This window comes from Protopterus annectens, chromosome 1.part1, assembly GCF_019279795.1.
Source record: "Protopterus annectens isolate FY-2018-M chromosome 1.part1, PAN1.0, whole genome shotgun sequence".
In the NCBI taxonomy this organism is placed as follows: domain Eukaryota; kingdom Metazoa; phylum Chordata; order Ceratodontiformes; family Protopteridae; genus Protopterus; species Protopterus annectens.
In genome coordinates this window covers 247175263-247189387 of record NC_056726.1, presented here as the reverse complement: position 1 = coordinate 247189387, position 14125 = coordinate 247175263, and positions in this window count along the sequence as shown.

Below are 14125 nucleotides of genomic sequence, written 5' to 3'. Positions count from 1 at the left end.
TTATTACACTCCGCCTGTGACATGTCACCTACATACATATTTTACAGTGGCACACACATTACACACACACAGCGGAACACACGACAACCTCACCTCACACATACACATATTGCCGCCATGGCTCTCAACCTTCCATTTCCGAAATGAGGAACACACACATTCATAATGTGGAACAAATGGGCAAAATGTGGAACACATACTAATGGCTTACTAACAACTTCAGCTAAGAAAGTCATACGATAGTTAAAATATGCTGATTTACTTACAAAGAAGAACCTTTAATGAATTACTATGATTAATTTCTATTTACCAGGATGTCATTTAAATACATTCCTAACAATGAATGTTTGACAGACTATTTCAATGTGGAACTTTGAGGAACTGCGAGGAACATGAACTGTTTTAGACCCCAAATGAGGTACGTTCCTCATAATGACGTACACTTGACAGGTATGATTGCCGCTTTCGCACCGATGGTTGCACACAGTACCTACGTTGGCCGCATCGCCGGCGGTGTGTACCTCCGCACTCATATCCTATGGATATGACACGCAATATCCGTTACTGTACCGTGGCCTGGTGATCATCCCGACACGCGGATATGTATTGATGCAGGTTGACATTTCCATGGCTGGCGTTCCTGCTCTTCCCACCCTCCCGGATGATCGGGTTGTCGCTCACTATGTTTACTATGTGGAGATTTCGCGTCTTACTCATCTGTAAACTTGCATCCCTGGGTTCCATATTAACCTGTTGTACTTTATATCTGTGTATGTGTACATATATTTCTACGTGTGTACTGATATCTATTTCCGTATCTGTGGATGCACATAAGTACATATGTAGTCGACTTGCGGCGATAGTGGCAGCATACGGCTACGCCGTCTGCTGTAGAACCGGCGTGCGGTTGAGGTGTTGGCGTTCCATGCTCTGCTGGCTATTGGGTGTGCAGTGTTTGGGTGCTGCCTTTGTTGGAGTCACACATAGGTCTGCCCATACGGTACACATTACGGGCGGACATGTTTGTGTGGCATCCATTTCACTGTGTGTGCAGGTAAGGAGGTGTCAGTCCATGGGGCCTATGCTGTCAAAGTATGTGCTATGCGTTCCCTCTTTGCCAGGGCGTAGGCATATTGGGTACGCCTCCGTCTACCTACTGGGGCTGGCACAATGTGTTCATGGCGCTGAACGCCCTGTGCCTGTGCTTGCCTTGGCAGTTGTGGCGGGCTTGGTGGCCCTACACCATTATGTCCCTGCAGCAGCTGTTTCCGCAGAATCATATTGTGTAGCATACAACATACTATGAATATGTGGGCACATGTGCCTGGTGAGTACTGCAAGGCTCCACCGGATGTATCCAAGCACCGGAACCGTGATTTCAACATCCCAAACACATGCTCTATGATTATTCTGGTTTGTGTGTGTGCCTCATTATGGCCTTCTTGCATGTGTGTGTGTGTATTTCTGATGGGTGTCATCATCCACGGCTCCAGTGCATAGCCAGCATCACCCACAAGGTGACCTTGTGTGATGTCCCCCCTGGCAAATACCTGATACAGCTGTGAGGCATGCCAGATATGGGAGTCGTGGTAGCTTCCAGGGCTGCCAGCACACACATCCATGATAATGCCCTGCGCATTGCACATGACCTGGCAATTGATGGAGGGGTATCCCTTGCGGTTTATGTAGCGTCTACCCTGCTCCCCGGGCGGTGACTTGATCTCTATGTGCGTACAGTCGATCGCACCCAGTACCTCCGGTATTGTGCCACGGTGGAAGCGGCGCATATTGCTAGCCAACTCCTCCTGAGATCTGGGGAAGTTTATATACTCATGGGCATGTCGTAACATGGCATCCAGGAACTGGTGTAGTACCCTAGATGCTGATGCCTGTGAGATACCCATTATATCCCGGTTGGCCTTTGAAGGTACCTGTAGCCAGTATTCGCAAGCTCACACATACCTTTGTGTCCACTGGGATGGGCTCCCCTCTGTTGTCTCTTGTTCTCAGGCGTGGCCGGCACAGCTCCACTATTTGCTGTAACGTGTCCCTGTCCACCCTGTAGCGCTCTACTATCTCCAGGTCTTGCCGCCCCTGGTAGGTCACCCTTGGTCTGAAAACTCTCCTTCTCCTGTGAGGCCTACGGTAGTTGTCGGCACCCTCCTCCGCAACTCCGTCTGTCTCTGCCACATACCTATGCATCACGGCCATGGCGGCACCCAACATATACATATTAAAAGTTCCCCGTGTGTTTACACCCTACGGTGCGGCGTTTGGGAAATCGCACTGTGTGTTGTGTGCATTCACACTTTATACTGTTGTGCTGTATACCCGGTGATGTCATTGGGTGTGTCTGTGCAGCCGTATCTGTGGATTATCTTCGGTGTTTTACCGTTGCAACTGCAACGGTATTGCCTTTAGTGTTACATTACAGTTGCCTGCATTGGCTTAGCTTTGCATCTTACATTACTGTTTCTGCATGTTGCACCTACTATTGCCTGCAGTGCATCCTGCAGGCACATGGCATATGATGCATTTTGTCTGCCGCCAGCGTTATGCTACCTCTGTACTTGGCTGTGCTATTTTGGTTCTTTGCTCTTTGCATTTCTACTACATCCCCTACTATCTTTGCATTCCTATGCCTCCCCTTTCCCGTTAGGCAGGAGTCTGCATGCAGAGTTGTCAGCTGCCGCCGTTTGCCCTTCCTGGATTGATTGGTGTTGATTGCTCATTACGGCTCCAATTACAGTGCTTCCGCATTTCCTCATATTCTCCGCATTACCTTCCTATATCCGTGGTTGTTGACGGGGAGGCCGTCACATGACTGGGTTGGGGAACGTAGTCATCCTCGTGCACATGCATCTGTGCACGCATTATGTACTCTCAGCGCATCTATTTCCTCACACGCCGGTCCTGCTGCTGTGATGTGCATTGTACAGCCCAGGTTTGCTGGCCTCCAATATGCTTCCTCCTACAGTGGCACACCCCTCTGTGATTGACATGTATCCCGTGTAGGCCACTCCTCGGTGTGGTACCGCTGCGCCGTTTGCTCCATCCTTACACCGGCGCCGGTTTTGCGATTCATTATTATCTGCCTCATTTGCATGGCATTGACTGCTAATACATGGTTACGGCGCCGAACACTGCCGCCACTCCTTGACAACCCTTGCGCTGGGGTTGAGGCTTTCCATACATACTATGGTGTGTGGTGGCTGTGCAGCTGATGTGTATTATACAGCTCTTTTAGGACATTGTCATATTATTTCATTGCTTTGCACCTTCTGTGCACATATCCGGGGGTTCTGCTGTGTTTCTCATTACATAACATTTTTGTCATTATTTACAGTTTGTGCATGTTTTCTTTGGACATTCTCGGTGCCTTTCGCCATTGGCATATTGCACCTGTATGATACCTGACGTTGACAGCCTTCCGTTACTCCTTGGTCATGTTTGGGTAAATGTAAACCGTTTTTTTGGTTTACATTGCCGTGCCCTTACGCTACGCCTGCCCCACTTCGTGGATCGCTATTTGCCTTCATTTGCATGGTGCAATACCGCACACAGTGTGATTAGCATACCTATGCCGGGGGCGGCGCAGATCCGTCGCACGCCGGTAGTGCACGTGGGATTGATTCATACCTGAATCGCTCGGTAGCCATATTTGGCTTTATAACGCCGACGCTATGCTGGCGCCTGGCGCAAGGTTCATGAATCCCGGGGAATGTTTTTTTAACTTTAAGAAGAGAATTGGATAATTGTGATAACTTAATTGTTAATTAATTAATTAACAGAAAATGTATAAATAAGAAACTTTTTAACAATGAAAGTTTTTTTCTCTGTAAAGGCTACGACCGAGGAGCTAAGAGAAGTGTGTTCTGTGATTAAAAGTGTTTGGAAAGTAGAGCTGTTTTTCACTGGTCATTCTGTTTTGGTCATTATAATAATCTACCAGATATATTGAGCAGTATTTTTGCCTTAGTGATTTGTGTGGGCAGTTGTGATGAGAGTAATGGTATGGTCAGATAAGTGTTATTACTGTTTCTACAATACTCCTGGCAGTGATCAACCAGATATTTTCGGTAATATTTTTCAGTTTTTGTCATTTTACACGGGAATACTTTAATGCGTGGCAACTTGTTTGTGTTTACTGTGGAGGTGAAATAATATTGCATAGCCACTGGTTGTTGCTGTGGGTATAACTGCTGGGTGGGAGTTGGATTGGCTGACTGACAGTAACTTACTTTCTTGTCTTTGTACAGTTTAAACCGTTACTATCTAGCTTTGAAGGACTAGAGTGCTTTTCTGAGAAAGAAGATGGACTACTTAACAGGACTTAACCGTTACTATCTAGCTTTGAAGGACTAGAGTGCTTTTCTGAGAAAGAAGATGGACTACTTAACAGGACCATCACAGACAGAGTTGGTATAATTGCTGTAGCTATCTTTTGTGGAAGAAACTGACTAAGCTGCCTGCTGCATTTGCTTATTATTTAGACTTTGTAGAGATAATGTGATTATGTGAAGCAACATACAATATTTAATGTGTGGCAACTGTTTGTTTGGTACAAAGGTAAAATATATTGCACTGTCATCCTCTTTTATCACAGACATCTAGATTGTATGCAGAAGTGGCTGTAACTGCTTGGTGTGGGTTGTCTGGATGAAAGTGACTGATCCTCTTCTTTCTTGCTGAGTTTCATAGTTACCTCTTGGAACAAAAATAAAATAATGGGCGAATGCATCACAGAATACCCAGACCTTTAGACCAAATACACCAAAGCTGTGTAAGTGCATTTTGACAATGGTTAGTAATTGCCCTGAGCCCCACCTAGTCTAAAGCCAGCTGTGCTCATGAGTGTACAAAGAAGGTCACTGCACTTCTGTGTGTGTGTGTGTGTGTGTGTGTGTGTGTGTGTGTGTGTGGGTGGGTACTGGTGATGTTGTCATTGTCACTTTAACATTCCTCCTAAACCGCAGAGGTCACTATATCTTCTATTGGGCTGGGGACAGTGTGATCATTATTTCTTTAATTTTCCCCCACAAACTTTAGAGGGGTGTACAGAGGGTCACTCTAGCTTGTATGGGAGCACTGCACTGTCTCTAGAAGTAACACATTGAAAACATTATTGTAATGTTTTTTTTTTTCACTTTTCTCACAATCAACCCTAAGCAGGTGGCTGTCTTTTTCAGGGAGAATAAATAAGCAAGCTGCTTATTTATGTCTGACAGCAAATATTTTATATTCAATTTTTTTTTGTTTTGTTTCCGTTTAGTCCCAGTCTGACATTAATAGAGTACGCAGAGGGTGGCTGTCTTTTGGGGGTAGGAGTTGAGGAGGCATGCTGTAGAGACCTATGACAGCAGCAGCCTGATATATGACTGTGGATATTTGTGCCTTAATTTTAATCCTAATTTAACACCAGAGGAGGAGTACACAGAAAGTGACTACCTGTTTTGAAGTAGGGGTTGGGGGCATTTATTATTTCTAGATATGATATATGTATCCTCACAAGCATTTGTCTTTTCACTTTATTGTGAATGGGCGTTTGGTCAGTTTTGAGCATGAAAAAATGTATACAATGTATTTCTTCTTGAAATAAAAAAAAAAAATAAGATTGAATTTCTTTTTCATATGCATAATTTTACTTCAGCCCATCCCTGGATCAAAAGGTTCTGTTAAAAGGTCTAAAATGCCCCTCATAGCAGCTATAATACTATGATGGCTTCTGGGTACCTAGAAGCCCCCAGAACCCCACCATAATTTAGTCATCTAAGAGTACTTTAAATCAGTTAGGATGTGTTGAAGAGATGCAGGGGAAAAAGCAAAGTTTAAGACTAAGATCCAATTTCTTTCCTTAATCATGTTTTTTTTCACTCAGACCATCACTGGAGGAAGAGGTTGTTTAAAAACTCTAAAATACATCTCAGAGCATCAAGAAGTGTCATGACTTTTGGGGGTCTAGTGGCCTCCAGTCCCCCTATTTAATACAGTTATTTCAACCGTAGTTAATACAATGTAGTCTTGGTCAATTAGGATGTGATAAAAGATGCAGGAAAAACACTGATGATACTTAATTGCTTTCTTTGATAGTGTTTTTTTTATTCAGGTAATCATTGGACAAAATATTGTTTTAAAAAACTCTAAAATGCATCTCAGAGCATATAGAAACATCACAGCTTTGGGGAGCCTAATAACCCCAGGCCCCCAGCTTAATACAGATGTTCATCGTATTTCACTGTTGCAGTCCTTACAAAATGGGCTATCCGGCTCCTGGCAGCCCACAGTCAGCCTGTACACCAAAGTCCTTGGTATATGACATCGGCTGCATTTGGTCTAAGCCCAATGTCAGGATGTCAGATACCGAAGGAAGGTAGTCAATGCCATTTCCTCAGTCTTTCTTGCTGCGGAGCCTGAAGCAGAAGCTTTTTGCATGAGTGCCGGTCTGCAGAGTACCTTCTTTTTGTATTCCGACTGCTTAAGTTGAAGACATCCGCAGATAAGTACCCCATTGGGGACCCTCTTTTCTTGCTTTAATGACTGTCAGAGAAAGTTAATAACTGTCTTGCCTATGGAAAACAGATTCCGCACTGTGATCTTCACTCCTGTTGTATCACTTGTTTGGGCCTTGAGCACAATGTCCCTAATTACGTCCTTTGTGCCTCTTTCAACCACGTACCATTCACCGTAGAGCTAGGATCTTGTTTAAGCATTTCAGAGTTTGGCCTAAGTTCATCAGTATGGTGTCTGCTGGTCTCCTGACTTCAGATGTGCCTAAGAAGTGCAAGGATAAGGACCGAGACAGGCCTAGGGTCAAATTAACCAATGACGTCCCTATTAAGTTGGTTGTCGGCCCAGTGGTAGTCAGTGAGGCGCTTTCTTTGCCCCTGCAATCCGCTGATGTTCAGCATTAGGCATCTGCAGAGATCTCTTCTGAGTCCTCCATGCCGCAGGCTTCCACTTTGTCTTCCGACCCTCTGCCTGTCATCCCCTCTGATCAATCCGGAGCCGCTAAGCAGGTGCCGGCTTCTGAGGCCTCTTTTCTCTGCCCAGAGACTAGATCCAGACCGACAACTTTGGTTCAGACTACTGCGGTGGCTAGGCCTCCTGAGTCCCTCCGGCTTTCTAGCAGGCCTTCCAGCTGAAAATCTACTCCAAAGCAGGCACCGGCCTCCCCTCAAATGCCTCAGTCTCATATGATAAAAATGGCTAGTGATCTTTTGACCTTTATCAGGGGCTCTCAGCCACCTCCTTCTAAGAGGTTTAGGGAATTGTCCCCAGAAGTTTTGTCTGCCTCGGACTCTGAGGTTTCTAGCACTTCTGCTGATGAAGAGGGAAACTCTCAACTTTTTTCTGGTTTTGAGGATTCTGATGCAGAAGACTCCATCCCATCCGCCTCCCCTCCAGAAGATTTTTCTTTTGGAGATACTCTGAATAGTCTTACGGAGCATTTCAAATGGGAAAGTCAGGACTACTCTCAGTCTAAGAAACAGATTAGGGAATTCCTGGATTTGCCACAGCATAATCCTTTGGCTATCCCTCCGGTTTTGGAAGTTGTTGATGATGTTTTCATGGAGAATTCATTGACTCCTAATTCTGTTCCTCCTGCTCCCAGAAAGCCTGACAGGTATTATAGAGTTCCTGAATCTCATCATTTCCTTTTCAAGAATCCTACTGCTGATCCAGAGATTATTTCTCAGGGCCCTAAGGTTGTTAAAGCCATGGTTTCTAAAAATCCTGTTCCTTCTGACAGGGAATCTAGGGCCTTGGATAGATGGGGTAAAAAGGTTTATACTTCTTCCACCCTGGTGATTAGGTCTGTTAATTGTCTTTTTCATATGCTTAAGTATCAGCAGCATACTTTGGAGGCTGTTAAGGCTGAAATTGCTGGTGTTCCTTCCCTGATGGAGAGTAAGGACATGCAAGATTTATTGAATTCTGCCACTCATGTCACTAAACATTCTCTACATTGTGGTTTTGACACTTTGGAGGCTTCTTGCAGGGCAGCAGCCACTGGTTCTGTTATTAGACATGCATGGCTCAGGGAAGAGACCCTTTCTGAACCTGTTAAATCTAAATTACTGGATGTACCTTTGCATAAGGACAACCTTTTTGGTAACAAAGCAAGAAGAGGTGTTGAAAAAGTTGGATCTATGCAAACCGTCAAGGATTTTCTGCAAGTTCAGTCTCCTTATTTTAGTACGCATTACCCTTCTAAGAATTGGACTTTTCCTGACCCTAGTAAACAAGGTCACACTAGGTCTAGGGGTTACAGGTTGTCTAGGGGGCAGACTTCCACCCCTCAAAAGGCTAAGTACTGGCAAGCTTCCTCTTCAAAATCAGGGAGTTCTAAGCACACTTCCCAAAGCAAGCATTCCCAATGACTCCTGCCTTCCCCTGCCTGCCCCTGTGGGCCCAGGGTTTCCTTTGGGGGGAAGGTTAGCCATTTTTGCAGATGTTTGGTACACCATCACAAACAACAAATGGGTACTCAAAATAGTATCCCAAGGCTACAAGTTCTCTTTTCACACCTTCCCGGTCCACCAAGGATACCCAGATATCCCCCCACTTCAAAGGACAGAAGCAGAATAACAAGTTTCTTCCTTGCTAAACCTGTGAGCAATAGAGCCAGTTTCTGCTATACAGAGAGGCCAGGGTTTTTACTCAAGACTTTTCCTGGTTCCCAAAAAAGGGGGCACCAGGCACCCTATTCTGGATTTGTTCATTCTAAACACTTTTCTGGTGATTCCCAAGTTCAAAATGCTCACTCTTCAGGAATTGCTGCCAGTGCTGGCCAAGGATTCTTGGTTAGTGACTTTGGATCTCAAAGAAGCTTATCTGCACATCCCAATAAGGGAAAGCTGCAGGCAGTTTATTTGCTTAAGGGTGGGGAACAGGCACTTCCAATTCTCTGCACTACTCTTTGGCTTATCTACTGCTTCCAGAGTTTTTACAAAATGCCTGGCTCCAGTCATTGCAGGCAGAGAAACATTCAAATGTACCCTTACTTGGATGATTGCCTTATTCAGGTGAACTCTCCAGAGCAACGTCCAAAGGATTTGAACTTTGTAAAGAACCTTCTCACCTCTTTGGGCTACACTGTCAACGAAAAGAAGTCAAAATTGGTACCCACGAGGGAGATTGTATTCCTGGGAGCAAGTCTGAATGCAGCCACCCAGATGGTATCCCTCCCTCAAGAGAAACAAATGGATCTTTTGAATTACTTCAAGAATTTGGCAAGCATGACCCAGCTCTCTGCAAGGCAATTCCTGCAAGCCCTGGGATTCATGGCTTCTTGTATTTTGATGATTCCATATGCCAGACTGCATATGAGGAAAATACAATGGTTCCTCAAAAACCTTTGGTGTCAACACACTCAGGATTTAGACTTGATTCTTCCTTTGATTCCCTGCCTGCAGACGGAGTTCCTTTGGTGGGTGACGGCCTGTGCACAGAACAAAGGTCTGCCTTTCCGTCCACCTCCTGCCAGCCAGGCTCTCACCACAGATGCCTCAGATTATGATTGGGATGCACATCTAGAGGGCAGATGCATTCAGGGGACTTGGAACTATCAACAGGTTCATTTACACATAAATCCAAAAGAATTGATGGCAGTCCAGCAGGCCTTGGTGGCTTTCAAGCATCTTCTCTCTCCTGGTACTTTTCTAGTCAGGACAGACAACACCACAATCATGTGGTACATCAACAAGCAGGAAGGGACTCAGTCTTACCCCCTGTGCAGGCAAAGCATGATACTATGGTCCATGGCAGTTTCCATGGACATTCATCTGATAGCTCAGTTTCTTCCAGGAAGACTCAGCACCTTGGCAGACCGGTTGAGCAGGCAGGTCCTGGATCCTCACAAATGGCAACTAAACAAGACCATATTTTTTCGCATAATTCAGCGTTGGGGCAATCCTCAGGTGGATCTCTTCTCATCTCCGACCAACCACCTTCTTCCAACCTTTTGCACCAGGGATCATCATGACAAAGCTTGGAAAGTGGATGGACACAGCTCTCGATCCCCTCCTCCACCTCTTCTTCTCAGAGTACTGTTAAAGATAAGGGACAAAAAACCAAGGGCCATCATCATAGCTCCAGACTGGCCCAGGCAACATTGGTATCCACTACTTTGCAGTCTCTCCCAGTCTCAGCCTTGGCATCTTTCCCTGATACGAGATCTCTTGGTTCAGGAGGGGGGGGGGCACAATTCTGCATCCTCATCTTTAGACTCTGCATTTGGCAGCCTGGCTCATAATTTAAACCTTTCCCAACAGGTGGTTGAGGTCCTTCGTGAGGCCAGGAGGCCTAGCACTAAGAAATCTTATGCAGATAAGTGGAAAAGATTTTCTATTTGGATGCAGTCTAGAGGGGAAAACCCTTCTCAACCTTCTCTTCCTATTATTCTTGATTATCTGGCAGGCTTGCTTAATGGTGGACTTTCCTTTTCTTCTATCAAGATTCATGCTTCAGCTATTTCTGCTCATTGTTCTTTTGAACAGCCCATTTTCTCTCATCCCTTGATGAAACAGTTCCGCAGAGGAGCTAGCAATTTAAAGCCTCCCAGAAGGGCTCCTACTCCTGCTTGGGATCTTAACTTTGTACTTGAGAAACTTATTCTGCCTCCTTTTGAACCAGCTGCCTCAGCAGTTTTGAAGTCTCTCTCCTGGAAAACTGCCTTTCTCTTGGCTGTTACCTCAGCTAGAAGAGTTTCTGAACTGCAGGCCTTAATGGCAGCGAAGCCTTTTATCATCTTCCATGTGGATCAGGTTTCTCTTCGAACTAATCCCTCCTTTATGCCTAAGGTGGTTTCTAGACTGTCTCTTAACCAGTCTATACACCTGCCTACCTTCTTTCCAAATCCTCAAAATAAGGGAGAAAGGTTACTGCATTCCTTGGATGTGCATAGACAACATAGGTTTTACCTGTACAGGACTAAACCTTTTCGAAAGTCAGATCAGTTGTTGGTCAGTTTTGCTCCTGGGGCTCAGCGCAAAGCTATTTCTAAACAGACCATTTCTAAGTGGATTGCTTATTTTATTCACTTTTGTTACTTACAGCATGGCAAGGTTTTCCAAAGAGTATCAGGACCCATTCTACTAGAGCAGCCTCTACCTCAGCAATTTTTTTAAGAGGTGTACCTACTAGGGACATCCTGGAAGCAGCTACCTCAACTTCTGTCCACACTTTCACAAAGCACTACAATTTACCCTTGTTTTCTAAATCCAGGGCTGGCTTTGCCACTGCAGTGTTGCAGGGCATCCTTACCAACCCTTAAACAGTGGGTGTTCCTCCTCCCTTTTATTTTTTCCTGGGCTTTGGGAATCAACCCATTTTGTAAGGACTGCAAAAGTGAAACACAATGAACATAGTACAGTTGTGTACACTTACCACAAATGTAGATGTTCGAGTGTATTCACTGTTGCAGTCCTAGTCCCCCCCTCTTCCGTCCCCCTCTTCTTAGGGCATAGACTGGATTTTTCCTTTGCTGGTCTAACCTTTTTTGGGGGCTCCGGACAGTTAAGGCAAGAAAAACTGAGGAAATGATGTCGGCTGCCTTCCTTTTGTACCCGATGTCGGGCTTATACCGAAGGCAGCCTACGTCATATATCAAGGACTTTGGTATTCTGGCTGACTGTGGGTTACTGGGAGCCGGATAACCCATTTTGTAAGGCCTGCGACAGTGAATACACTCGAACATCTACATTTATAGTAAGTGTACACAACTGTACTTTATTTCTACTGCAGTTATTACAGTGCAGTCTTGGTCAGGCAGTGCTGAAAGGATATATGAAAAAACAAAGCAGAAGAGTAATGCTAATTTTTTTCTCTGATTATGATTTTTGTTCAGGTAATTACTGGATGAAAAGGTCATACAAAAAACCTCTAAAATGTACCTCAAGGCATCTGTAACTCACCCATGGCCCCCAGACCCCAATTTAATTTTGATATTTCTTCCACAGTTATCATGTTCAGTCTTCTTAGACTGAACATGTTGAATGAATGAATGAATGAATGAATGAATGAATGAATGAATGAATAACTGCAGGAAAAAAATTGAAGACTAAGATAAACACTGAGAAAAAAGGAAGGAAAAGGATATTGTGGGTAGGCCAGGATGGCATGGGCAGGGAGGGGGGAGGGGCATTTTGCCTAGGTCACCTATTTACCTAAGGCTGGCTATTTTATTTGGTAGAAGTATACCATTCAGTCTCCAATTTATACCCAACCAGGTATCCCAAAGCACAAGAAGTTTATAACTTTTATGTAATTTACAGCCTGTCTAATAACCCTCAAGAAATGGCAGCAGCAGCAGCATACTCTTCTACCATTTGTAGCTTGGGATGCTGATACCCAAAATAACATTCAAGTAGATTTCTTCCTTTGGTCCATAATGCAGAACCAGCTTCGCTGTTATGATCTATTTGGGAAAACTACTCACTTTATTCCAGTGTAAGAAACTACAGTATTCCTGCAGTTTGTATATTGTTAGTGAAGATGTATGCAGTACTTCCTTCTATTCCTCTTTTCTCTTTTCTCTACACTTTGAACTCTTATTTATAACAACTTTGTCAGTCAGGTCATTATAGTACCACATCAAACGTTATGTGACTCCCTTATAGGAAGACTGGAAAAGGCTCACAGTGTACAAGGAATGTTTTTTTTTTTTTAATCAGGGCTGTATCTTCCACTCTCTCTCTCGCTCTCTGTCCTTGTTTTGCAGCCACTCAGTGTAACAGGAAGAGGTCTGTTATCTGTTTATAGGGACATTATTGATTTTTACACTTTTCCTAGTCATTCTTAATAAGGTGTGTGATGCTGCCAGCCCAGCTAGCTGGAATTTTGTAAATAATCATATGTCATTTGTGAATATTAATATGATTCATATGCTTGTCCTAGAAATGTAAGAGAACTGTACTTTATGTACTGAGCTTCAAGAATGTAACCACAGTGTGCCCTACTGGAAAAGAACAGAAATATATACAAACTATATACCTCTGCAAACATGTTTTAATACTAGAAGCTGGAACATACAAAGCTAACTTAAAAAACTTCAAGAAAATAAGATGAAATTAAAAGTGTTTTATGATGTGCTATAAAAGTTAGTTAATCCAGTAAGGAGACATGGTGTCTAGTGCTAGAAATGTATTTCTATTGCCTTGAAACAGAAATAATTACTAGGTTTAAAATGTAAAGTGTTTTATTGCTCTATGACTTCACAGCACCTGCACATCTGAGAGAGAAGTATTTTTAACACAGAGACGTTAGTATCTGTTTAGCCTGGGAACTGAAGTCAGGTGACAAAGAGTGATGTCATCCGAACTAACCCAGCAATAATGTTGATTATTAATTTGAGAACTCTCTCAGAGAAAATCTGCGCATTTTGTATCTTGCCTTGGATCTAGAAGCATCCATTCAGCATTTCTCATCTGCATTTGCCTTGCTCTGTAAGTAAGTTATTTAGGACATAGTATCTTTTAGATATAGATAGTAATATAGTAAAGATTAATTTAGATGTTTTCTGTATTTATTGAGACTGTCTTGCAATGTTGTACTAAAATATTTCCTGTGATTCTGAACTCTGTAGTTACTGTGCTGTTTGAGTATTGTCTTGTTCTTATATTCTTTATTATTAAATATATTTAAACCTTTTAATTGTGGCTGGTTTGTTTAGAGATATTTAAGCTCTTAGAGTACTTGCATATGTATTTGGTGACACTGTACAGGCCACTCCTAAATAGCCTTCAAAGTCTTGGTCACACTTACCATTTGGGTTAATAATATTACACAGTAAGATTGGGCACTCTTTGGTAAGGGCCTTAAAAGTAGTTGATAAGTAGCATCTGGTGGTTCTACCTTATAGTCTGGGCAGAAGGGGGCATAGCTACTAAACCTCTGCCAGCCTTTCCCAGGTGTGTGTTTGTGTATAAATCAAATCTCGAAGTGTGTGTGTGTGTGTGTGTGTGTGTGTGTGTGTGTGTGTGTGTGTGTGTGTGTGTGTGTGTGTGTGTGTGTGTGAGCTACTTGGGAAGGGACACAAAGCACTGGTTGGACAGAGAGGGTGCTGGAGGTTTTGGCTTGGCCACTCAGCTGAGATCTCAAACCCTATAGCTGTGCCAGTGGGGGG